The sequence below is a fragment of the Periplaneta americana genome, chromosome 5 (genome assembly GCF_040183065.1).
Source record: "Periplaneta americana isolate PAMFEO1 chromosome 5, P.americana_PAMFEO1_priV1, whole genome shotgun sequence".
NCBI classification, from domain to species: domain Eukaryota; kingdom Metazoa; phylum Arthropoda; class Insecta; order Blattodea; family Blattidae; genus Periplaneta; species Periplaneta americana.
Window position 1 is genome coordinate 2,984,454 of NC_091121.1, and position 26,972 is coordinate 3,011,425.

The following is a 26,972-nucleotide window of genomic DNA, read 5'->3' on the forward strand; positions in this document are numbered from 1 at the left end:
CAGAAATGCATATAGAGTGTTAGTTGGGAGGCCAGAGGGGAAAAGACCTTTGGGGAGGCAGAGACGTAGATGGGAAGATAATATTAAAATGGATTTGAGGGAGGTGGGATATGATGATAGAGAATGGATTGATCTTGCTCAGGATAGGGACCAATGGCGGGCTTATGTGAGGGTGGCAATGAACCTCCGGGTTCCTTAAAAGCCAGTAAGTAAGTAAGTAAGCAAGTAAGTAAGTAAAACTAAGGTGGCCTTGATTCTCCTTTAAGCCAAGCAACAACGTGGTTCGATCATCTGAACCATCCGTTGTGGTAAATAGTCACTGAAGATGGAGAAGCATCTCCGAAACATGTCTGACTATTACTAATTTCTTTAATTATTATATTATATTTATTAGTATTCATATAACTGTAATATATAATCGAATGTTTCTTATTAAATCAACAAATCTAGACGAGTTTTTTGCTTTGGCACAAAAATCAGCGCGCTAGCACATCGGACTCGCGTGATATACTGCCCAGAAATTTTCGTCCACGCCCAAAATGGCCTCAGTCCCCAACCCGTACCTCACGCATGCGCGGCGTCAACTCAAGGTCATGCTCGCATCGTAGGCCTACTCATATACACGATAGAACGAGACCACACCTATTTCAATCGTGTTATTAATCACGAATGTTGCAATGGATCACCCTGTAAACGTTTCCGTCGTTTGTGTAGCTATTCGCGTCAAAAAGTGACAGAATTTCAAATGCAACACTGAGTAACAACTGAATGCTAATGTTATTAGTAATTAGCCCATGACTCGATGTAACTTGTGCCACCACGTCCAATGACGACACTTCCCCTCGTTACGAACATGAGGGCGCCGAAGTTGCTTATAAAATTGGCCGTGTCGCGCGGCCACTCTCAGTAATATCTCGGCATCGAGAACAGCTACAGACCTCTGCGACCTGTCGTTTGATTTGTAAGCGCGAGTTCTACAACACTGAGTGAACCATAGTGAAAGAGTTTTGAGTTCGGATTAGTTTCAGAATGTCGCCTCATAAGAAAGAAAATGTATTGCTCGTCCTTCATTAATTACTTCTCTTATCATAGCCCATACTATCATAGCTATATGGAAACAGAAGTAAAACATTCAAACAACACAACTGTGATTAAACTGGGTAACGTATTCTACGCGTAGGTATATCCGTGATAGAGCTCAGATTTATCAACAGTAATCTCACTAGAGGTTTTGATTTATCTAGAGAAAATCAAAACTCGAGTGGGATTTAATTGACTATTACACGATTAGAAGAAAGTATATAACGATTAGAAGTAACAAAGTACTCCAATACAATAAAATATTAATTGACTTACGAAAATACAACTGTCTTCAAATGTATTATTGTACCATCTCAACATTACAAATATTACGCTAGATGCATGCTAGATGGCAGTTTTCTTGTTATCAGGTTTGCCAACTATGGAATCTTCATTGAACTCTGTAGACGGTTAGACTACTAGTCAAGAAGGCTTTGTTGATTCAATTTCATTTTTATTAAAACAGTTTCATTCCACTTCAATTATCCGGATCCCAGTAATTAACACCACTTTACAGATGATTTTCAATAAATCTTAGTATTAAACAATCTCTGATACGTGACTAGTCATAATATCATATAGCACAAGCTATAACATAACCTAAATAATATAAACAAGTTTAGAAAAGTTTTAATTAATGATAATGACATAAAAAATAAACATGAATAATTTTAAAAGAAACAATTATTGAAAGTACAATTTTCAAATTTGAATGTTTTAGTGGTTGGTGTTAGTGTTTTATATTAGACGTGTGCGTAAAAGAAGTGGAACTCGTTGAAGTATATGGTGTATTCCTCAACTTATTCAGGATTTCCGAATGGTGCTCTTCATTTATTTGTAAATAGGATTTCAGGGAAGATGCTTAGGTATTATTAATTCTTGTTGTTGAATGCCAATGCGAGTCATGTTTGAAACTGCTGTGCATCGACGGAGTGGTTTGTAATATTCTGTTTTTCTTTTAGGTCCAGACCAGTGCAGTTTGAAATGTTGGCAAACAAAGATACAAATGCTAGGGACGCGATGAAATTAAACAAATGCTAGGGACGCGATAAAATTAAACAAATGCTAGGGACGCGATGAAATTGTGCGATAAGTAGCCATGATTGGTTGAAATACGTCCTTTCGTACCGTTTTATTGGTCAGAAGTAGTATGCCGTAGTAGAAGTGTAATAGTCTTTTTAATCTTGAAATATTATTTAAGATTCTCAAGCAGTCCAAGCTAAACTTCTTTTGAATAAGCCATTACTGTTTTTTCCTCACGTATACAACCAACAGATGATTTATTTGCTAGAGTTCCATTCCATTTTTGTTTCAAGAATCGAAAGTTTGAGAATCAAATAAAATTGTGATGTTCGTTTGGAAGCGGTTCTAAATGATCGCAATAAAAACTTATTTACAAGCTTTCAGAAATTATTTTATGATGCCTAATGGTAATCAATATATTGAAATCAATGTCATGAACCACATCTCCTTGGTTAATATCACGTTGGAAGAAACCTTTGTTACGAAGCACGCCCTGACATTTCTGAACGTATAGCTATCCCCAATAATTACGAGCACTCCTTCAGCAGATGGACATTTTACCTCTGCAATTTTTTCTCTCTAAACTTTTCAATTATGAACAAAGGCAGAGTGGCGCCATGCATGTGTGTGCGTTCCATATTTGAACAGCAACGGAGAGGCTCTTTGTACTGCACACAACTTTTATTAAATGGGACTGAAACCTTCGACACCGCCGGTGAAAACTGTGGAGCCTACAAGGAGGGGAGAGGGGAGGCACAGGAAGAGGAAGACCTTGTCTTTGAGGATCACTTTAGGTAATTTTGAAGAGAAGGTGAAATGTAAATATTAGGAGGTGTTCTAAGGAAAGATCAAAAGGTGCGTGCCAACTCCGAAGTGTGATGGGGAATTTAATTTTAACATCCCGAAGTTTTAATGTAATATTAAACTCTTCGGTAGGTTAGTCCGCAATTCTTACCTGATGAATGAGAAATACTTCATCTATCGAAAAGTTGAAATTGTATTGAAGAATGTGCACATTACACAATATTAATTATATTTCAATGAAGAAAAACAAAGTGAGGAATTTTTTGTATTCGTCGTAACATATTATGAAAGTTATTTTTATAGACACTGCTAAAAAGTCAAAATAATAATAATAATAATAATAATAATAATAATAATAATAATAATATTATTATTATTATTATTATTATTATTCATCTTGATTACACAACTATTAACACTGCATCACTTCGGAATATGTATGGTAAGACTTTCCTGTGTTAAATTTCAACGTACCTCGTTAACATGTTTCGACCTATTTATGGGTCATCTTCAGAACTGTTCGTTGTTGGTCTTGGCGCCACTCGTTGTGTTTCCTGTGAGGGTGTGTTCCTGTGGTATAGTGTAGAGTCAAAGAGTGTCTGTTTTGAAGTTGAGTTGTGTGTTGAGAATTTCGTTGGGGTGTGTTTTCGTGTGTCTGTATATTTCATATTGTTCTAGTGTGTTTAGTTTCTGGCTTTTTGGTTGGATGTGCAGTATTTCCATGTCTGTGTTGATGTCTCTGTGGGTGTGGTTAGCATTTATGATGTGTTCTGCATATGTGGAGGTGTTTTGTAATTTTGTTATGGCTGTGATGTGTTCTTTGTAACGTGTTTGAAACGATCTGCCTGTCTGTCCTATGTAGAAGTTGTTGCAGGTGTTACATTTGAGTTTGTATACGCCTGTGTGGTTGTATTTGTTTGTTTGTATTGTTTGTGTGTTGAGATGTTTTTGTAGAGTGTTATTTGTTCTGTATGCGATGTTGTAATTTAATTTCTTGAATGAGGTTGCAATTTTGTGTGTGTTTTTGTTTTCGTATGTTAGTGTGATGTATTTTTTTGTGTTCTTGTGTTTGTGTTGTATTCTTATGTTTTTTGTAATTTTGTTTTGTCTTACGTATTATGTTGTCTATTATGTTGGGGTTGTATCCGTTTTCTTGTGCTATGTATTTCATTGTGTTTAGTTCTTCGTTGTAATCCTGTTGGTTCATTGGTATGTTGAGTAGTCTGTGTACCATTGTTCGGAATGCAGCTTGTTTGTGTTGTGTGGGGTTGTTGGATGTGTTGTGTATGTGTGTTGTTGTTGTTGTTGTTGTGTGTTTGTTGTCTACTTTTGTTATTGTGATGTCTAGAGGATTTGTTGTTTTCAATTTCTAATGTGTAGTGTGTAGTGTATTATTATTATTATTATTATTATTATTATTATTATTATTACTATTATTATTATTTTGGAAAGGAAACAGGTTTACAACATTACGGTTGCACAATGCGAAATTAGACATCATACAGGCCTTCACTATGAAGACGACGATCGGAACGAAAAAAAATGAATAAAAAAACTTCTTGCAGCTTCCTCATCAGCAGCATGTCTTCTGCCCTATTGTCGGTTTTCTCCTGAGGCCAGCAGTTTAATAAGTGTTCTGGCAGATCAATATGCCCCCTCAACCCTTCCTTCCCCTCCTCCACGCGACGAATTCTTCATACAAAATCGTCAAGCTGGCTTCATCTACTTATCGCTGATTGAATGCGTTTAATACAGTCGCCGTGTGTTATGTCCAAAAGCCACACTTTCTGACGTTAATTCCTGTGGAATGTACAGTTATTCCCCACAGAGCAATACGACTTTATCAGATAAAACAATGAGAAATGCACTACCCTGGAAAATACTTCGAAATGTTGTACAGAGTGTTCCCAATCGGTGGTCCGCAGGCCGCAGAGTCCATGTAATCGTGGAATGGATCTAAGACACTATTCACAAGGAAAATCTCTATTCGCAAAGCACAGACTTTCTTACGGGTTGAATTTTTTCATATGATCTTTAAAAAGGAGACCTCTTGTGACATTACTACAGACTATTTCGTTTATATGACGTCATTCCTTTTCCGACCAATGAAGTGTAACGAAATTTTTAATTCCAACCAATCACAGTCACACTTTACGATAATATTTGCAGCTAGATTTATCGCTATCAATTTATCGCATGGTCATTCTTTTGTTTAGTCGTTGTTGCCAACTCTTTCCCCGTAAATTGATGACCATGAATACATTAAGATGCAACTACACGGTTAAACTTTTCTTTCAACTTTAAAGCAATGAATGCAAGGTTGATATTTAATATTAATTAATATATTTACGCAGTGAAGACGACGTTCAAAACAGCGCACCATGTAGACACAAAATCTTCATGCATCTTAATTGAACGTACCTTTTAAACTTGATTCTTTCAATATTCTTCCTAGATTGCACACATACGCGATTGGAATATTGAACTGTGTAGATGCAGCTTTAGTTCCGTTACACACTACAGCGAGAATGCGTTTGTCGAGCTATAAAAAATGCTTTCGTGTAGCACTGATTGTAACGGTCGAAATAAGACACAGCTGACATTGGTCCTGCTCCCACAGGTAACTTAACCTGTAATTCTAGCCTACAAAATTGGTATTTTGTGAATGAAATGAAACAATTAATAGAAAGTCAGATGTTCAAATTTATGTAACATCATCGCATATCAAACCCAAAGACCTTGCATAGTAATAATAAGGTCTTTGATAAAACTGCCTTCCGTATGGCGTAATAAAATTCGTGTTTTAATTAGGCCTATCTATACAGAGCTGGCTTCACTGTGTAGCAACATGTCTCGCTGTGAATACATAAGCATTGGTATATAGCTGTCCCCACTGTGACTGTTAAATTAAATTATGATTTCAGCAGATAATGAGAATGTATTTATGTTATAATAATAAGAGAAAAGTGCAGTACATGTAATTAACATTGTTCAACGTGTATTTCGCTTTTCGCAATTGGCATTACTGAATAATAACATCGAATTTCTTCATTGCAGTAATCGATATTCATCTACGAGTATTTCAACTTCACAATGTCTGAATAGGTTAAGCATTCGTTAATATACAATCATTAACATTTTGTGATCGAATTTTAGGGATATGTATTATTTACATTTTTATTTTATTCACGAAATAGTCCTAATAAATGTCACTCGACTTCAGACCTCTCGTGACATTACTACAGACAAATTATAGCACGCAGGAACCCTATTTCTTCGCCTTATTATCACAGTTGCAATGTTAAATTAGAACTGCAATTACTTTATAGAATTTCAGGAGCGTTTCGCTTCATCCTTAATTTAAACCTATAAATATGAGTTTGAAATTCCATATGTGTCTGAATATATTTATCTTGTCGTCAATATTTTAATATCTAGCCTATGTACGAAAATCCACATGCTGCTACATATAAAAAAAACTTACATGTTATTTTGTGCGAGATCGTGCGTATTTGCTTGGTTTCCGCACAAAACCAATCCGCGGAAAGTAAAAAATTCCACATTCAGTATTCCCAACCTAACACACATAACAATTCCCCTCTTCTTACCGCTTAAGTGACATATTCATTTTACTACTTTAGGCTTTTAACATATTATTTTCAGAGACGTTTAACATAGTAATAATTATAAATTGGAAACTTACCACTGCAATTTCACCCAAATTGCACTGTTAATTATTGTTTTTAAATATTTGCAAAAATTAAGTAAACACTACAACTCCACTAAAGTTACTGCATTCGTGATAAAGTAACATTAAGGAAGCCGTGAAAAAATCAAAAAGATTTCAGATGCCAATGTTATTACTGCAATATGTTATATAAATAATATTGTTAAAATATTGAAATGAAAAATAAATCATTACATAACCTTACCGTTTGTTTCAAGTTCGCATTTATAGACTGGGGGAAAAAAAAGACAGACGTATATCACGGCCTGCTGGAGTACCGTAAACACAGAAAACATTTTAAAGCAACAATGTTGAAGATAGATATTTTTGTTTTGCAAATTTGCCGTCATTGAACAGAAACCAAGATGGAAATTTCATTGCAACTAATTACAAATTCCTCTTTCAGGTATGTAATAAACGATCTTCGCACAAAATAATGTACGATACACGAGCGGTATATTTTCTTTCAATTCTCGGAAATTAAAAAGCTCAACTACGTTTCGCTTTTTCAAACTTATCCTCGAACATGAAAACTTCAACATACCGCTCTTGTAACACATATTACTATTGCAGTATTTTCTATTGCTATTTTTTATGTAATGGGTTCAATATCAATGCATGCATGCACTCACTAAGCTTTCCTTCGTGGACAATTTCATAAAGTTATACCTCTTTTTCTCTCAGATTTCATGAAACCAATCTCCGATTCGGATTTGGAAGTGAGAATCGGTGCTGTACAAATCAGTCTGACGATCTCTCTTCGCCCTGCACTACAGTCTGTCGGGTGCAATTTGCCCCCCCGTCCCGTCGTGTATTAAATCACTATAATTCCCCCGCAACACTTGGAGTTTGTATCGCACGCGTTGAGGTGTCGTTTGGCAGCAACTTTTCACCGCTTCAGTGACACGAAATAGAAGCGAGTCATGACCCCTCGCATAAAATACAGTAGGCCTGCTTTCCGTGAGTGTATTACCCTGCATTCATGAAATGCTTCGGGGTAAAGTGGGGGAAAAATTGTGAAATATATAATCTTGAATTCTCCCCCACTCGAGAATCTGCAAGTCCTAGCCTGGCTAAGCAGTAAGTCGGCGAGGCGGAAATATAATTCAGGAATAAGGGTTGGAACTCTAAGAGGTTAGAAAACAAGCAATCAAGATAACTGTGACGTGGGAAATCTGCAACAAGTGCAGAATTTAAATATTATTGCATTTATAAGCTACTTGCTACAGTGCTTCTGCATTTATGTAAGAAGGAAGTAACACGTATGTTGAATTGCTGTTCGGATGATCGTAATCACCACTATTAACAGCAATACCATCACCAAAGATCACCACGACCAACATCATCATCGTCAATGCTGCTAGTATACAGCTGTCCGATATTATTATAGTAAGGTATCTCGAAGAATAATGGACATTACTAATTACTAATTTAACACACACTGATTTATTAAACCCCATCGGACTGCAAAGAAAACAACTGAAGCAATGTGTATATTATATCGTATTTTTTTTACTCTGTAATTTTGCTTAAATTTAATTTTCCTGCCGGTTAATTCTCCGTTTTTTAAATTATAACATAAATTAAAACATACATCTCGATTACACAACTTTTAACACTGTATCACTTCGGAATATGTATGATAAGAACTTTCTTGTGTTAAATTTTAACGTACTTTGTTAACATGTTTCGACCTATTTTCGGTCATCTTCGGAACTGGTCGTTGTTGGTCTTGGCGCCTCTTGTTTCCTGTGTGGGTGCGTTCGTAGTGTAGAGTCAAAGAGTGTATGTGTTTTGAAATTGAGTTGTGTGTTGAGAATACCGTTGGGGTGTGTTTTCGTGTGTCTGTATATTTCATATTGTTCTTGTGTGTTGAGTTTCTGGCTTTTTGGTTGGATGTGTAGTATTTCCATGTTTGTGTTGATGTCTCTGTAGGTGTGGTTGGCATTTGTGATGTATTCTGCATATGTGGAGGTGTTTTGTAATTTTGTTATGGCTGTGATGTGTTCTTTGTAACGTGTTTGAAACGATCTGCCTGTCTGTCCTATGTAGAAGTTGTTGCAGGTGTTACATTTGAGTTTGTATACGCCTGTGTGGTTGTATTTGTTTGTTTGTGTTGTTTGTGTGTTCAGATGTTTTTGTAGAGTGTTATTTGTTCTGTATGCGATGTTGTAGTTTAATTGAATGAGGTTGCAATTTTATGTGTGTTTTTGTTTTCGTATGTTAGTGTGATGTATTTGTGTTCTTGTGTTTGTGTTGTATTCTTCTGTTTTTTGTGTTTAAAATATTGTATCCTATAAAATGCTTTATCAATTTAATGGCGATTAGTATTACCGCATTATGACATCATGAAGAATAAAAAGATGCAAAACGTCATCTTGACCAGAGGGATTCGCCTATAAGAGAGGCGATGAAAGAAATTTGCTTCTCGTGCCGAGAAATGGAAATACATTCCTCCTGACACATTCCTCATCCTTTTATGGTTATCTCACTGATTATGCATTAAAACACAGAAATAAACAGATAAAATCGCTGTTTGTGGGTAGGCGTGTCGCATAAAACTTCAGGGAGTGGTAAAACTTCACGTAAAAAGTATTTCGGCAACAGGAATCGAAAGCAGGTCTTCTGAATGCTAAGCATGTAGCGTCTGGCCGAGCTCCATCCACATGCAGAGGGATTCAGATTTGAGGATCCTCGCATGCACGACTGTAACCTCTAACTTGAAAAGAGATGCGGCGTTGGTGGGTGGACGGACAGACAGACAGACAGATGGACTGAGTTCTTACAAGCATATTATAAACATTTCAAAGATAAGATGGTCAAGTGTGAAGGACCACAATGCAAGACTGCAAAACTATTCTAGCAGACACAAAAATATAAGTGAATGAGAGAGAGGTTAGGTACGGCATCTGACCGACGTTTGGTAATCTCTCACTTTCCCTATACCGCTGTCGCTCTCTACCCACTCTCTCTTTTTATCGCGCAAATTTGTGTTCACAAAGGGAATGCCATAGCTCCCGCTAGGTGGCGCTAGTGTAACATTGAACTCTGCTAGGTCTACTGTAACCAGCATCCACCCTTTTGGAATGCAATTAAAATTTGATTGTAAAATCAGAGCCACTGTCAAAAAACAGAAAGAGAGAGTAGCACATTTTTATCTGCCCCCATTGTGTTCTCTTTGCACTTGGTCCTAACGTTTTAAAAAAAGATGTGGGAAGTATTTTAGAAGACTTTCGACATTTAAATTCCTGTACAGTTTTCTTCGTATGACGTTTAAATGAACAACTGTATAACAATCCCTTGTTTGACATCAAAGAGGCCTGGGAAGGGTGTGTATGACCTATATGTACACAACTGCATTGTAAACATCCGCCCCCGCGTGCTCACTTTTTTGTACGCTATTTAATTAAAATCCAGTCGTTTTAATAGTTGCCCGCAGTTTGGATCGCTTTAATCAATACAAGTCCCACCCCAGCTGACAGCTGGACAACCGTATTGGGGTGCGGTACTGCGAATTAAAACAAAATAAACAGAAGTACAACATGACTTCCTTACCCGTGAGACCAGGATGCTCTCAGATGTTCGGGTAGTCCATATCGACATGGTCTACGATGGCGAGAAAAATGCCACAAATCAATTACTCAATCAGCCCAAGTGACAGGAGTTGGAAAGTTATTCCTCTGAGTGCGAGAGAGACAGAGATATATGCATACGTACAAGGAATGCATGTGGGAAATTACAGAACTAATGCATGCCACGCGAGCAGGAAGAAATGCAAGAATGAAAGCGGTGTCTTAGCACAGACAGTGAAACGTGTTAAGGCTGGTTCACAATAAACCGGAAACGAGAATCGGAACGAAAACGAAAACGGTAAAATTGCTAAAATGTGTACATTTAAATGTGAGCATTCACAATTAACTAAAAGCTTGCAGGAGCCCAGGATCGGGAACGGAGAGTTGGCCAAGTTTCAACTTTGGCGTTCACGTTTCCGATCACAGCCCACTAGATTCATTCTATTGCCATCTAAAAGCTATTTTGTCGTCGTATATTTTGTAGCAAGAAGACCGTGACATAACCTATGCATTATTTTGTTCTGTGCTGTGCATCATGGAGCAAGTTTTATTTGATGAGATTCTAATATTGAGTGTAGAGGAAAATCCTCACGTTTACGATAAGCGGCGCGCCTCGTATAAAGATGAGAAAATGAAGGAGAATACGTGGCTTTCAATAGCTGCATCTTTGAACACCGATCGTAAGTGAATCATATTTTATAACTGTATTGGTTGTATTACACACTATATATTCATGTTTCAATTCAATAACTACTGTTGTGTTCATTTTTGTTCTATTACAAATGTTTCTTCTCTAATTATTTTACGTTATGGTAGACTTAAAATAGGTTGTGATAATAAAGATGCATGGGGATATTTATAGTACCGTACCTAATGAAATGTTTCAGTTGAAATTTCGAAGTTGGTTAACCTGTGTTTATGTTGGCTGCCTTGTACTCATGAGAGAGCGCCATTGGTCAATTATACACAAATAACATCAGAATGCGTAATATCGACCTTACATATCGTTATTGACATGCATATCGATATGCATAGTCGTCTACGTTCTCGGTTTATTGTTAATCAAACATTTTCATATTCACGTCCTCTGCTTCTCGTTTTCATTCTGGTTCTCGTTCCCGGTTTATTGTGAACCAGCCTTTAGCGAGCGGGACTCATGCTGAGGAAACACTCCAGCATAGGCTAGAATTCCGCCTCAGGTTTTCCTTAAATATTCAGAAACAATACTCTTTGAATAATTCATCGCAGTTCCTTAATTAAAACAAGAATAAAAATCACTATTAATTGTGATTTATTCGTTTATTTTCCCACTGACATTATATTCATATAAAATACTAACTGAAAGCACCCGGCGTTGCACGGGTTTTCCTTTCTGCTTCTATTTTTAATTAAACTGGTTATTACATTTTTGGAAATCTCAGAAACCTAACTATAGACAACCAAAACGAATTGCCTTTACTAAGCTAACATGAATCTTTACTTAACGTCACTTACATGAATTGATGAACTCCTTATCGAAATGCCTGCCAGCGTTAACTCAATTTAAAACAGTTGTAAATCAGGCACCGAAAAGAAAACATGTCTCATGTGCCTGACGTTCAACGGTTTTTTAAATTTATATATATTGTGACAGCGACGTGAGATTCGAACTCACGACCAGCGTCCCGCAAGAGAGAAGATCGCGCGGAGCACTTTGGAATGGCGCGCGGCTGAGAGGGGAGAGGGCCAACGCGGCGAGAGAGTGGAGAGAGTTTGCGCGCGCATCTTCTGCTTGCCTAGAGAGGCCGAGAAATCCGTCGAAATGGAAGACTCGCGAATTCGAACTTTCGAGGCTACGTCGCTGTGGTTATAAATTACGGACGCGAAAGAACGACAAGAGAGTTTCCAGTTTTCAGTTGATTAGTCAGCCAGTCAGTGAGAAAGCCAGAGCAAGCAAGCCAGTCTTGTGTACCGGAGTTCGACTCGAGTGTGCGTCCGCATCTGCGTCAGCATCCGAAGGCCTGAGTTCGAGTGCAGTGGACCGCAGTTGGAGGGACCTGAGTTCGAGTGCAGTGGACCGCAGTTGGAGGGACCCGAGTTCGAGTACAGTGAACTGTCTCTGAAGGTCTGTGGTTCGAGATACTGTGAACTCGAGTGACTGAGATAGAAGAACTGTGAACTGAGAACTGGTAGTTCTGATTTGTAAATAGTGCTTTGTAAATATTAGTTAAGATTAACAGTTCATTGTTGTGCGTAATAGTCCAAGTCAATTGTCATTGTCGTCGGTGGAGTGCTATAACGAATACTGTGTTGAGTGAAGATCCAATTGTTGACGAGAGCGTTTAAGGTGAATTGTAGAAAGGAATTATTGTTGTGAGGAATAAATTACATTGTTGTTACAATAAAATTCACAATATATATATATATATATATATTCATTTACTTATTTATTTATTTATTCTGGTGTAGTTAAGACCATTAGGCCTTCTCTTCCACACCGCCAGAAATACAAATAAAATAAGAGAAAAATTAAACTATGAACAAAATAAAACCCAAAGAAAATGCGATTCCTTTTCCTCTTTCTCATCAGTTTCAGCATCGAATCAATATGTAGGGCCTACTTATTGCACGAATTATCTAGTTTTAGCCTTCATGATGTGTCTCAGCAATGTTATTTTAATTTCGTGTTATAATTCCCATGGCCTCGTGAAAGTCGATGTTGAATACAACAGACAATAATAAAAACAATTGACTATAGAATATTGCATTTTAGTATCATACATGAATGTTTGATCGTATTTATTATTTTTTTAATTAATTTAACGTCCATTTGCACAATTTTAATATAGCCTATGTTTTTCTCCTGGTTATGAAGTTTAAATGTACAAACTTTGGCACATATCGGTCAAATCGTGTAGACTTGTATAGAGAATATACATACATACATACCCACATTCACTTTTATATATTAGATAGCATTTACTTTATTCTAAATTCCAATTGAAGGAGGGTTTCACACCAGATCTATACTAATAATAAATCTGTAGCCGAAATTTTTCCGGTAATTTTCGATTTTCCAAAAATAATTGGTCCTAACATATATAATTAACTACTCTGAAACCGAAAATCACTTTTTTGAAATTTTTGTTTGTATGTCTGTTTGTCTGTATGTTTGTTACCTTTTCACGCGATAATGGCTGAACGGATTTCGATGAAAATTGGAATATAAATTAAGTTCGTTGTAACTTAGATTTTAGGCTATATGGCATTCAATATACATTATTTAAAAGGGAGGTTATAAGGGGGCCTGAATTAAATAAATCGAAACATCTCGCTTATTATTGATTTTTGTGAAACAAGTTACATAACAAAAGTTTCTTTAAACATAATTTTCGATAAGTTTTATTCCTTGAAAAATTTTGATAGGACTGATATTTAATGAGATAAATGAGTTTTAAAATTAAAATAACAGCCATCTAAGGCCGTGTAATGAATTAAAAAACAAATGACTTCGTCTATAAGGGGCATTGAACAGCAACAATCGAAAGCTATGAGAGATAGTCTACAGAGCATGTGTCTGTGTTTGTATGAAGTAATATCGGAAGCTAAATTAACCGATTTGTATAATTAATTATTATTTCACCATTGGAAAGTGTAGTTTCTCTAGATGGACATAATGCTATAATGTTATTACAGTAACTTCTGATATAATATAATATATCATATATAATATAATATAATATGTAATATTATATAATATAATTTAAGTTATTTGAAGGGTTCGCAACCCTAGTGGGCCAAGCGCCATTTACTGAATAGTGTACGTAGAAAACAAGGGTTAAAATTAAGTTATTACCATAATTCAATAGAAACCTATAACAAGTAAAATAAAATATAAATATACACATTAAATCTAAATGATGTCAATGTTCATTAAACTATGGTTGCATGTAATGAAAATTAAGAAACATGTTAAAGGAATTGTCATTGCACCAAATGAGTGTCTGTGGACCAAAATGATCGCATTTTAATTATTTGGATGCAATTTAAATTAAGTAACATAATAAACGATTTATCCTTCTATCAAACACGAATGTTCCCTGGATCAAATGTCCTATTTTAATTATGTAATTACTTTATATTTATTTCTAACGGGTGCAGCGGAGCGCACGGGTACGGCTAGTGAGGGAATAACACAACAGAGCACCGCTTGCAGTCAATCACTTGTTTCAAGATGCATAATTTTATTACGCGTAGCAGCGTTCCAAGTTGAGGTCGCGATAAAACTGATTACAGCTCTCCATTATGTGGAAGTAATTAATACTGGATAAAGTGCGCTTCTGGCCGCGGTGCGGGATTTATATCCGGGCGGGGGCATGGAAGTCGCGGGGACTCATTATTGCGCCATTATTACCCCTAACTCCAATGCAGCCATAACGGATTTTTAGGTACTTTCGCACTCGAGCATGTCGTCTATTGTCTTATAGGCGTCCGATCCCTGAAGCACGGCCAACGCTGAATGGAATTTAATGGAACTTCGTGTTACGCAATTTTAAAAGCATTTACAATAAAATTCAAATTTCGCTCGCTAAGTGCGAACTAAAGTCCATTTCTAACAGCTTATTTGAAATCGATTTATTAAACATTATCGTCTTTCTGGCCGTTATCTTAATAATATTATCTTATTTATTGCATTGTGAGAGTGAAAGGTGTTATAGTGTCAGTGAAGTGAGATGAGAGTAAAATGAGTGTGGCGAATGAATATATGTAGGCATGTATGAATATATTATGTTGTAAATAGTTCTGGAGACAGTGATTTGATGTGTCAATTATTGTTGCTATATGATGATATATAATTATTAAATAGATGTATATCATTAAATTAATATATGATTAATTAAATAGACGTGTAATCAATTAAGTTGATACAATTAAGTTGATGTGTAATCAATTTAGTTAATATACAATTAATTAAGTAGATGCGTAATCAATTAAATGAATATGTAATTAATAGATGTGTAATAAAATAAATTAATATATAATTACATAGATGCGTAATTAATCAATTAATTAATATGTAATTAAGTCGATGCGTAATCAATTTAATTAATATGTGATTAATTAAATAGATGTGTAATCAATTAAATTGATATGCAATTAATTAAGTTGATGTGTAATCAATTAATTTATTGGATATAATCAATTAATTTGATATGTAATTAAGTATATATGTAATTAAGTTAATATGTAATTAATTAAGTAGACGTGCAATCAATTAAATGAATATGTAATTAATTAAATAGATGTGTAATCAATTAAGTTGATACGTAATTAATTACATTTATGTATAATCAAGTTAATATGTAATTAAGTAGATGTTTAATCAATTAGGTTAAATTATAACTAAATAAGTATATGTGTAATTTAATATGTAATTATTAAGTTTCAAATGTAAATAATTAAGTATATATGTTCTAAATTAGGTTGATATGAAATTAATTTAGTCGACATGAGTTGAAACGTACTAAACAACACTCATGTGGGTTTTGCTTCGAGCTATATTTTAGGTTGCACTGGCAGAGATAAGGTACAAATCAGATTTACTTTAATTAATTAGATTTTTTAAATAAGACTCCCTCTTCTTACAGGTCTAAAAGCACCTCTACTAAGCCCACAACCCTTTGCAGGGGTCTAGGACGGAGCCTCACATCATCTGCAAAACCGTTTTCTTGCTACTATCTACATTACGCCATCTCGTTTACAAGTTTCTTTTATGCAAAAATTCTTTCTTCATTGACGTTCTCTCATCTCAGGAAATAAATTAAAATAGCACTAGTTGAAGGTTGGCAAGAATGGTGGATGCCCAGCTAGTGCTCTTAACTCCAAGTCGATACTTCTCAAAGTCACTTTTCTGTCACTCTATCTCACCCCTACTATCGGATAGCACCACGCCCAGGTGACAAGTTGGGGCCGTTACATGTATTTAGTCTTCAGAACAAACGTGTGAGCAGGGCAGCATCTTGTTGAGGTCGTTACAAATGGTAGGTCACACGGTGGGAAGACTTGAGGTGTTTACAGATTACGTCACATGATTTAGCCTTCAGATGACCGAATGGGTGTTGAGATGGAACGACACACGAGTCTTCAACCATTTCTATCGCTCCGATGTTTAGGACAATTTCCGAAACGTTTTGATTATTTATAGGCTACGCATCTCCTCTGATTGGTGTGACTACAAAAATCTCATCGCTAATAATAATAATAATAATAATAATAATAATAATAATAATGATAATAATAATAATGATAATAATAATAATGATAATAATAATAATAATAATAATAATGATAATAATAATAATAATAATAATGATAATAATAATGATAATAATAATAATGATGATTATAATAATAATAATAATAATAATGATAATAATAATAATGATAATAATAATAATAATGATAATAATAATAATGATGATAATAATAATAATAATAATAATAATGATAATGATAATAATAATAATAATGATAATAATAATGATAATAATAATAATAATAATAATGATAATAATAATAATAATAATGATAATAATAATAATAACAATAATAATGATTTATTTTAGCTGGCAGAGTTAAGGCCCTAAGGCCTTCTCTTTCACTTAACCGGCAAAAAGTATACATACATATGTATCAACTTACAAAGAATTCAACAATTTGATTTAGATAAGAGTTACATGTAAGTTATACAAGAGTTATTTATGAATTGAACAACAAAATACTATGAACTATTAATTAAACACTGAAATACAAACTATGTAGCAGAATTAAGCTAAAATACATAGAATGTTAATATATTTCAAATAATGTTAAATAATAGAAAGAGATTATTATGAGACAATTTTGAAAATAAAGCACTATCAGGATGCATGTGTAAAGGAAGGAGTAATGTCAATAAGACAATTTGTTTAAGATCTAGTAAGTCTCGTAGACTGAAGTTTTTCATTTAATTCTAACAATGTCTTGATTCAATCTCAAGAGTGTGCTTGGTGTTTACATTGACTATTACACTCTTACTACGTCATATTACTTTTGACCAATAAAACGGTACGAAAGGACGTATTTCAACCAATCATGGCTGCTTATCGCACAATTTTATCGCGTCCCTAGCATTTGTTTAATTTTATCGCGTCCCTAGCATTTGTTTAGTTTTATCGCGTCCCTAGCATTTGTTTAATTTTATCGCGTCCCTAGCATTTGTTTCTTTGTTTGCCAACATTTGAAACTGCGCTGGTCTGGACGTCAAAAATATATATAAAATTACAAACCACTCCAGTCGATGCACAGCAGTTTCAAATATGACTCGCATTGGCATTCAAGAACAAGAATTAATAAAAATCACTGATCATACCTATGCATCTTCTCAAATCCGATTTACAAATAAATGAAGAGCACCATTCGGAAATCCTGAATAAGTTGAATACACCATGTAGGCCTAAATCAACGAGTTCCACTTCTATTACGCACACGTCCAATATAACATCAATTGAACCACCAACCACATTCAAATTTGAAAATTGTACATTCAATAATTATTCCTTTTAAAATTATTCATTCGGAAATCCTGAATAAGTTGAATACATCATGTAGGCCTAAATCAACGAGTTCCACTTCTATTACGCACACGTCCAATATAATATCAATTGAACCACCAACCACATTCAAATTTGAAAATTGTACATTCAATAATTATTCCCTTTAAAATTATTCAATCGGAAATCCTGAATAAGTTGAATACACCATGTAGGTCTAAATCAACGAGTTCCACTTCTATTACGCACACGTCCAATATAACATCAATTGAACCACCAACCACATTCAAATTTGAAAATTGTACATTCAATAATTATTCCTTTTAAAATTATTCATGTTTATTTTTTATGTCATCGTCGTTAATTAAAACTTTTCTAACACTTATGTATATTAGTTAGGTTATGTTACAGCTTCTGCTATATGATATTATGGATAGTCACGTATCAGAGATTGTTTAATATTAAGATTTATTGAAAATCATCTGTCAAGTGACGTTGATTACTGGGATTCGAATAATTGAAGTGGAATGCAATTGTAGTGGTTTTAATAAAAATGAAACTGAATCAACAAAGCCTTCTTGACTAGTAACATTGCCATCGTGTATAGATCGAGAACTTCTCGACGAGAAGGTATTGCTAGTAATCATTACAGTGTCTGTATAAAGACACTACTGCCATCTAGCATGCATCTAGCGTAATATTTGTAATGTTGAGATGTTACAATAATACATTTGAAGACAGTTGTATTTTCGTAAGTCAATTAATATTTTCTTGTATTGGAGTACTTCGTTACTTCTAATCTTTATATACTTTCTTCTAATCGTGTAATAGTCAATTAAATCCCACTCGAGTTTTGATTTTCTGTAGGTAAATCAAAACGTCTAGTGAGATTACTGTTGATAATATATTTAAGGGGAAAAAATATAGATTTCTTGCAGAATAAATTAAACTATTAAACTCCACTACCTTCTCTATTTTATAACTTAGATCAGTGTTCAAATAGAGAAGTTAAGAATACTCCTATTTGTCTTAAGACAATTTTTATGGGGTAACTCGGTTTATAGTAACAGAATTTTCTAACTTAAAAGGAAATCATCACATTCTTTTTCAGTCTTAAAAGCCATGGATCTTGCAAACCCATTCTTACAGAATATATCTTAACTGCATAATGTATTCATATCTTCAAGCGCCTTTTATTGTATAAAATTAATGACAGTGAGGTTTGTAAACACCAAAAATTCCATTACTAAATATGATTCTATATCTTCACAGTATATTAGAACAATTGTTTTAACAAATCGCCTAAAGAAATAGAAACATTACCCTATTTATATTTTAAAAATAAAGATAATATTCCTGGACAAGTGTTACTATTGCATATTTCATTATTTAAATTATAAATTTTAACTATTTATTAATGATGTTATTCAAGTAACACATAGGCCTATTACCAACCTTATATTATCTTAAAATATTCGGAGTAGAGGCAATATTTTTACATAGTTATTTTTTTTAGCAGCCATCCCTAAAACCGAATAATCTATTCATTTACGAAACGACAAATAGTGATTTAACTAGGAATTGAAAATTTGTGTAGATATGTCCTAGAGGTTTGATGTCTCAATATGAAAATATAAGGGAAAAAAATACACAAAAGTTTGAAATACTTCCACGTGCTCGAAACAAAAATCCAATCACCTCCTAGCGATTTTCAGGTATGCTATATTTTTCTTCAACGCTCATAATGCATTTTTTTTCACGATCTATTTCTTTGCTCAGTGCATCATATTTTTCAAAAGGTTGGAGTATTTTGTGTCGATAATAAGGCCAATGATCATATTTCTGTCGATTGAGTCAGCACATTCATTGGGACCTTAGGTTAAGATACACGATACTTCATAGATTTCAAAATATTCAAATTTTTTAAAGAATATTTTGTTATGCTCTGCCCAAGGAACAAGCTGTTGTATCACTTCCACCCTGTTGGTGTACCTCATTTACTTGTACAGAGACATCATTTCATTTTTACTAACATTTCTAATATTAACCTGGCTATACCTTTGCTACCCCCTTCCACGACTGAAGTTCGATGATACTGGCGTAAAATACAAACAAATCAATCTACTAGGTATACGAGGGAAGAAAAGTAGTTCATCCATTTACGTAAACTAGGAATTATCGCGATTTTGAGTTTAATAATTTTCATTGGGTTTTCCTTTAAACAAAGTACAGTACAGTATTAACAATAAGTGTTTTTACTCATGAACTGAGCTGTTCATACGGACGTATTCATTATGCAGTGTATATTATACTGTCTACAGCACATTAACGTACAATTCATAAAATGATCATAATATGGATATTTAAACACATTTTTGAAAATGGTGGCCGTTCATTTCGATACAGGCTTCAGTTCTTTTGTGCATATTATCGCACTATAGACTATTGTACCTAATTCCAATTACCAGTTTTGTCCTTCGTACTAGTAACTCATGTGGAAATAATTCTTTACTTAATCTATAAAAGATTACCTTACGTACTGTAAATTTAATCTTCATTTCTGCTCGATCCGAAAAGATAAAATTACTTAGACACGGTATCTACTTTCCATCCAAATAGTTACGTCGCAAGGTCGTAGAAAGAAAGGAGTCCTTTTGTTTAATTTAATTTTAAACAGTTGTATAATATTACGTAGACGCCCAATTCCTAACAGAAATCAATGTTTTCAGAAAAGAGCTAAGACAGCCCAGCCATTAGTCTTTACAGAGAGGCGAGCAGAAGTAGGTGGGGAAAATCGGGATGAGACGTAGGCAAACGGACGACAGTCCTGTACGAAAATATGATTCAATATTGAAAACTCTTTCGTCACTGAAAAACGCGAATATATTTATGGAACGTACTATACTCACTAACTCAGTACTGTTTAGTATCACCATAAGGCATTTTGACTGCATACGCGGCCTTGGTTCTGTGTGGGGGACGATTGGAAGTTTAGTAGTAGAAGGGGTGGCAGTGAAGTACATTAAAAAACTAAGGTACAATAAAAATTTAAGTAAAAATAAAATGATGTCCCTGTATTTCTGATAATGTCAATCTGTACTTACTGTGACAATAATTTAAAAATAAAAGTTTACGTTACATTAGTTCAGTTTTCGAATTTTTTTTCCATATTAAAATGTTTTGTTATTCATTTAGATATTTCCTAATATATTATGTATTTTATTCACGAATTGTATTACTACTACATATATTTATACGTTACTACAGTAACCTAAGGTTGTGTTTTTTATTTGATTATTATACAAATTTACTTATTACATTTTATTTCGTGAAAACTATATAAATATTTAACAGGTGCATGGCTGCAACTCAGTTCTTGAGAGAAACAGCCTTGATTGTTTTTACTGAAGTGATATTAGCATGTAAATACCTTGTTAGCGGTGATAATCTCTGTTACAAATTACATGCAGCAAAAACTTCAGACAAGCGGAGTGACGTGACAACAAGATGATCGGCACTACAAGTTTCCCGTCTGGTCCAGAGTTGTCTTCCCGATAAAGTGTGGATTAAGACTCACGAACATTAATTTCAGGCTGTCACAAAGACGCGAACGCCTCTATAAATTACAGAGCGACAAGAAGACGCGTTATTTAGTCTCCGCAGACGGAAGGGCAGAATAACTCAATTACCATTGACTTATGGACGGGGAAGCCCAGGGCGACGTGGAAAAAAGAATCCGAGGCTTTTGTTAACAAGGAGGATAATTGTTTAGAGTGCAGCGATCTCAAGTTTAAACGCTAACAAGATACGAAATAAAACCTTCCACTTGTAGTACGATTACATTTCAATTGATTAAATGCCAAGAGTTCTTCTCTGCATCAGAGCTTCGGGCTCGAGATACAAATCTAGATGTTGGGCACTGCTGGAGAAGTTCTTGGTGCTTAAAAACTGCGTGACTTATTTTAGTTTCACACCGCACCAAATATGTAGAAACATGCAACGTTCTGGAGCTTCTTATTGGAAACTATTGACGAATATGTGTAAGGAAGCAGCATAGGCCAATTTCTTTTTCTCTCGTTTGATTTATTGCATTCCGTATACAGCAGGGTGTGTATGAACTGTCAGAAAATAGCTACTGTGTTAGAGCATAAGTGACTGAAGAAGAAAATCAAATAATATTTTTTCTGTAACTGTCATGCTTTTTCCAGGAAAAGTGTGTTTTGTCAGTCTAACTTTTTTGAAAATGAGAATAGACAGTAATTATCTACATTGCCCAATATGTACAGTCTGTGAAAAAAGTTTTGTCGCACAAATACTTTATAATTCCCAGAAAGGAGGCACTGCGCATGTGTGATCACACATACAACGAAACAAAACTAATTTTATTATCTCAACTAGGTACTGCTTGTCTTGTGAACAAGATCGCTCGTCCTCTGATCATGCGCACTGCCTTCTTTCTGGGACTTGTACAGTATCTGTACGACAAACATTTTTTCTGAGACTGTAGGCTGAAGCATTATAAAATCTCTATGCGACAAAACTTTTTTCTAAAACTGTACGCTGAAGCAATATAAAATATCTATGCAACAAAACATTTTCTAAGGCTGTACGCTGAAGCAGTATAAAATATCTATGCAACAAAACATTTTCTAAGGCTATACGCTGAAGCAGTATAAAAAATCTATGCCACAAAACATTTTCTAAGGCTGTACGCTGAAGCAGTATAAAATATCTATGCAACAAAACATTTTCTAAGGCTGTACGCTGAAGCAGTATAAAAAATCTATGCCACAAAACATTTTCTAAGGCTGTACGCTGAAGCAGTATAAAATATCTATGCAACAAAACATTTTCTAAGGCTGTACGCTGAAGCAGTATAAAAAATCTATGCCACAAAACATTTTCTAAGGCTGTACGCTGAAGAAATATAAAATATCAATGCGACAAAACATTTTCTAAGACTGTACGCTGAAGCAGTATAAAATACCTATGCGACAAAACATTTTATAAGGCTGTACGCTGAAGAAATATAAAATATCAATGCGACAAAACATTTTCTAAGGCTGTACGGTGAAGAAATATAAAATATCTACGCCACAAAACTTTTTTCTAAGACTGTACGCTGAAGCAGTATAAAATATCTATGCGACACAATTTTTTTTCTAAGACTGTACTCTGAAACAGTCGTTTGTTACTCTGTTGGGCGCAATGTCATTGGCAATGGCATTGATATTCAGTCGAAATGTAAACAATTAATTAGACTACAATCGATCTTACAAACGTGGTATTTTACAAATTAAAAGTAGAATTATAAGAAATAATTAAATTCCACTAGACATTTTGTTCAGTAGATTGATATGTAGACTGATTTACAGTAACCTAATTTGCAATAGGTAAGAGACGGTTTTGTACTGTCCTACAGCGTCGCAAGTCCTAAGGACTGAACCCATATACCTTGGCAAGTACCGCTAGGCTACTCGGAGCAGCGGAAAAAAGTAAAATAAAATGAAAACTGTAAAGAAATGGCGGAAAGAAAGGAGAATAAGTAACGGCTTCTAATAATACGGAACATCCTGTAGCACGCAGCTTGAATTCTCTCCAGCCACTATTCTTTTAGTATTATTATTATTACTGCGACCATTTCGCCCATAACTGGGATGCTCGATCACTCAGAACAGCTGGAGTTCCTTTTACAGCTTCCTCCGATAGCGGAATTGTACTTATTAGCAAAGCTATGGAGGCGAAGAACGGAAAGCTGGGACAATATCGTTAATATTTTATGGTATTTTTGGATAATAAAAGTGGCACAATGTGTAGCATTGGAATAAAAGTGACCTAAACTGCACTAACACAAGCATTACGTTCATAGAAGACTGATTTAATTGTAGGAATAGCTACATCGCTGTCTGTATGTTCAGACTTCAAAGAGATCGGCTGTCGATGAACGCTTTCTCATAAAACGTAATATTTGCCAACTTTCGCTGTCGAAATTAAATTTTTATTGCTTTCCACTTCATTAACAATTCATCACATGAAAATAACTTGAGCATGGGAGAATGATAGCAATTAAATTTTGAATTAAAAGATTAAAACACTGAAACAGTAGGAAGAAAATAAGAAAAGAAAAATGAAATAAAATAGAAAATAAAGAGGATTAAGGTGAAGATTCAGAAGGCGATGGTGTGACAATGTAGAAGAATTCTGAGCTGGAGAGCACGGAGATTGTAATGATCCTGAAGAATATAATTATTATGAAGAAGGCGGAGATATCTAAAGGAGACAAGGAAGAAGATGAAAATGATGTTGACAATGAAGAATAATACTGAGCTGATGAAGATTATAATGATCCTGAAGAAGAATTCTGAGCTGTATAGCACGGAGATTGTAATGATCCTGAACAATAAAATTATTATGAAGAAGAGGGTGAAGACATCTAAAGGAGACAAGGAAGACAATGAAGATGATGTTGAAAATGAAGAATAATACTGAGCTGATGAAGATTATAATGATCCTGAAGAAGAATTCTGAGCTGTATAGCACGGAGATTGTAATGATCCTGAACAATAAAATTATTATGAAGAAGAGGGTGAAGACATCTAAAGGAGACAAGGAAGACAATGAAGATGATGTTGAAAATGAAGAATAATACTGAGCTGATGAAGATTATAATGATCCTGAAGAAGAATTCTGAGCTGTATAGCACGGAGATTGTAATGATCCTGAACAATAAAATTATTATGAAGAAGAGGGTGAAGACATATAAAGGAGACAAGGAAGACAATGAAGATGATGTTGAAAATGAAGAATAATACTGAGCTGGTGAAGATTATAATGATCCTGAAGAAGAATTCTGAGCTGTATAGCACGGAGATTGTAATGTTCCTGAACAATAAAATTATTATGAAGAGGGTGGAGATGTCTAAAGGAGGCAAGGAAGACAATTAAGATGGTATTGAAATGAAGAATAATACTGAGCTGATGAAGATTATAATGATCCTGAAGAAGAATTCTGAGCTGTATAGCACGGAGATTGTAATGATCCTGAACAATAAAATTATTATGAAGAAGAGGGTGAAGACATCTAAAGGAGACAAGGAAGACAATGAAGATGATGTTGAAAATGAAGAATAATACTGAGCTGGTGAAGATTATAATGATCCTGAAGAAGAATTCTGAGCTGTATAGCACGGAGATTGTAATGATCCTGAACAATAAAATTATTATGAAGAAGAGGGTGAAGACATCTAAAGGAGACAAGGAAGACAATTAAGATGGTATTGACAATGAAGAATAATACTGAGCTGATGAAGATTATAATGATCCTGAAGAAGAATTCTGAGCTGTATAGCACGGAGATTGTAATGATCCTGAACAATAAAATTATTATGAAGAAGAGGGTGAAGACATCTAAAGGAGACAAGGAAGACAATGAAGATGATGTTGAAAATGAAGAATAATACTGAGCTGGTGAAGAATATGGAGAGTACAATAATCCAGAAGAAAAATTCTGAGCTGAAGAGCATGAAGATTGTAATGATCCTGAAGAATATAATTATTATGAAGATGATGAAGATATCTAAAGAGACAAAGAAGACAATGAAAATTATGTTGAAAATGAAGAATAATACTGAGCTGGTGAAGAATATGGAGAGTACAATGATCCTGAAGAAGAATTCTGAGCTAAAGAGCATGAAGATTGTAATGATCCTGAAGAATATAATTATTATGAAGATGGTGAAGATGTTCAGAGTGAAGAAAGAAGATTATAAGAGGCAGAGAGGAAAATGAAGACGATGCATCATATTTGAAAGTTTCGTTAATTAAAGAAACACAGTGTACCCGTTTTGCATGTTTGGTGTGACAGTCAGTAGATACAACATACACTTTATTTTGTGGTGATCTTGTGATTGAAATGAATGTTTCTCGGCTTATTATACAAGAGCAAATGTTTACATTTCTCATCTACCCACTAACTTTGTCCGCCATATCGAGCGAGCCAATAAAATATGAACAACTTTAATAGTCATTAATAGCCTTGAACTAATTTTATACATGTCACTATTACTGCTGCAGGTTTAAAGACAAGATAAGGGGGATTCATGCACGAAGAATAACATTTTCAAAATGACCACTGCGAATGGCAATACAATGATTTCAACATTCCTTAAAATTGTCAATAGCTCTCTGGTACGTCATTAGATGCAGACTCAATAAAGTTCTCCACGTTTCTCTTCAGCTCACAGATGATTCTAAAACTGTTAAACCCATTTTAACATAAACTCCCAAGCTTTCTTTGTGTTCTCCAACAATACCATTACAACAAATGAGTAATAGCTTCTCAATATTAACAAAATAAAGTAGTTCTTATTTCATTTCTGTATGAAGGTATGTAGAGAATTTGTTTTGGGGCCTAAGTTCTTAATCGTCCTACAACGCGTAATCTTGCTACGAAATCTAGAGACAGGAAGAGTACAGCACAAACACAAGACCTTGTCAGATCAAGACGACGAACCTGGAGTTATCTACAAAGTTAAAAAAGGAGTCCTTTCCTACCTTATCATTTGTAGTCCAATAGTTAACGCGATTTAAAAATCATCACAACTTCTTGTAGATTTCATCAGTGTCGCTTACCTGCAAGAGAAAGAAAAGTCATTATTTTTTTAGGTTTATACATCATTCACTATCTTCACAATATCACCCACCACCTTGAAATGTCTACGGAAAGGTTAAGTGCAACACAGAGGTACAGATAAATCAATCACGCACCACTGCGTAATGCAAGAACAAATTTGCATCACAACTTTCAGGAATTATGTAATATTTAGTAGAAATTCTGGGATATGAAGCATAAAACTTTGAGCCTGTCAAGTATGCCGCTTTCCTAATATAGGCTGGAATTTCAAAGACATAAAATAGACAATAGAAACAGCTGCATTTCGCTTCCCAATTCTGTAGTACGACAAAGTAGATCATTGCAACTTTAATTACACTAAGTTAGGTCTGGATTATGGAACTTCAGTTATATTCATAGTTATGCATTCAGGTATGAGTGCACATACTCATATTTAGGTATGTATTTATATATGTAACTAAGAGTGTTAGTTGGGAGGCCGGAGGGAAAAAGACCTTTGGAGAGGCCGAGACGTAGGTGGGAAGATAATATTAAAATGGATTTGAGGGAGGTGGGATATGATG

At 34.7% G+C, this 26,972-nt stretch overlaps 1 protein-coding gene across 1 annotated transcript in view; it reads right to left on the bottom strand.

Moving 5' to 3' along the window:
- The window catches only part of pxb, a 498,272-nt gene extending 471,864 nt beyond the window's left edge, over window positions 1–26,408 (bottom strand). Inside the window, exon 1 of the mRNA XM_069825279.1 lies at window positions 26,331–26,408. The gene's annotated coding sequence lies outside the window, so the exon portion shown is untranslated. The remainder of the gene's footprint in view (window positions 1–26,330) is intronic.
- Between the last annotated feature and the right edge of the window lie 564 nt (window positions 26,409–26,972).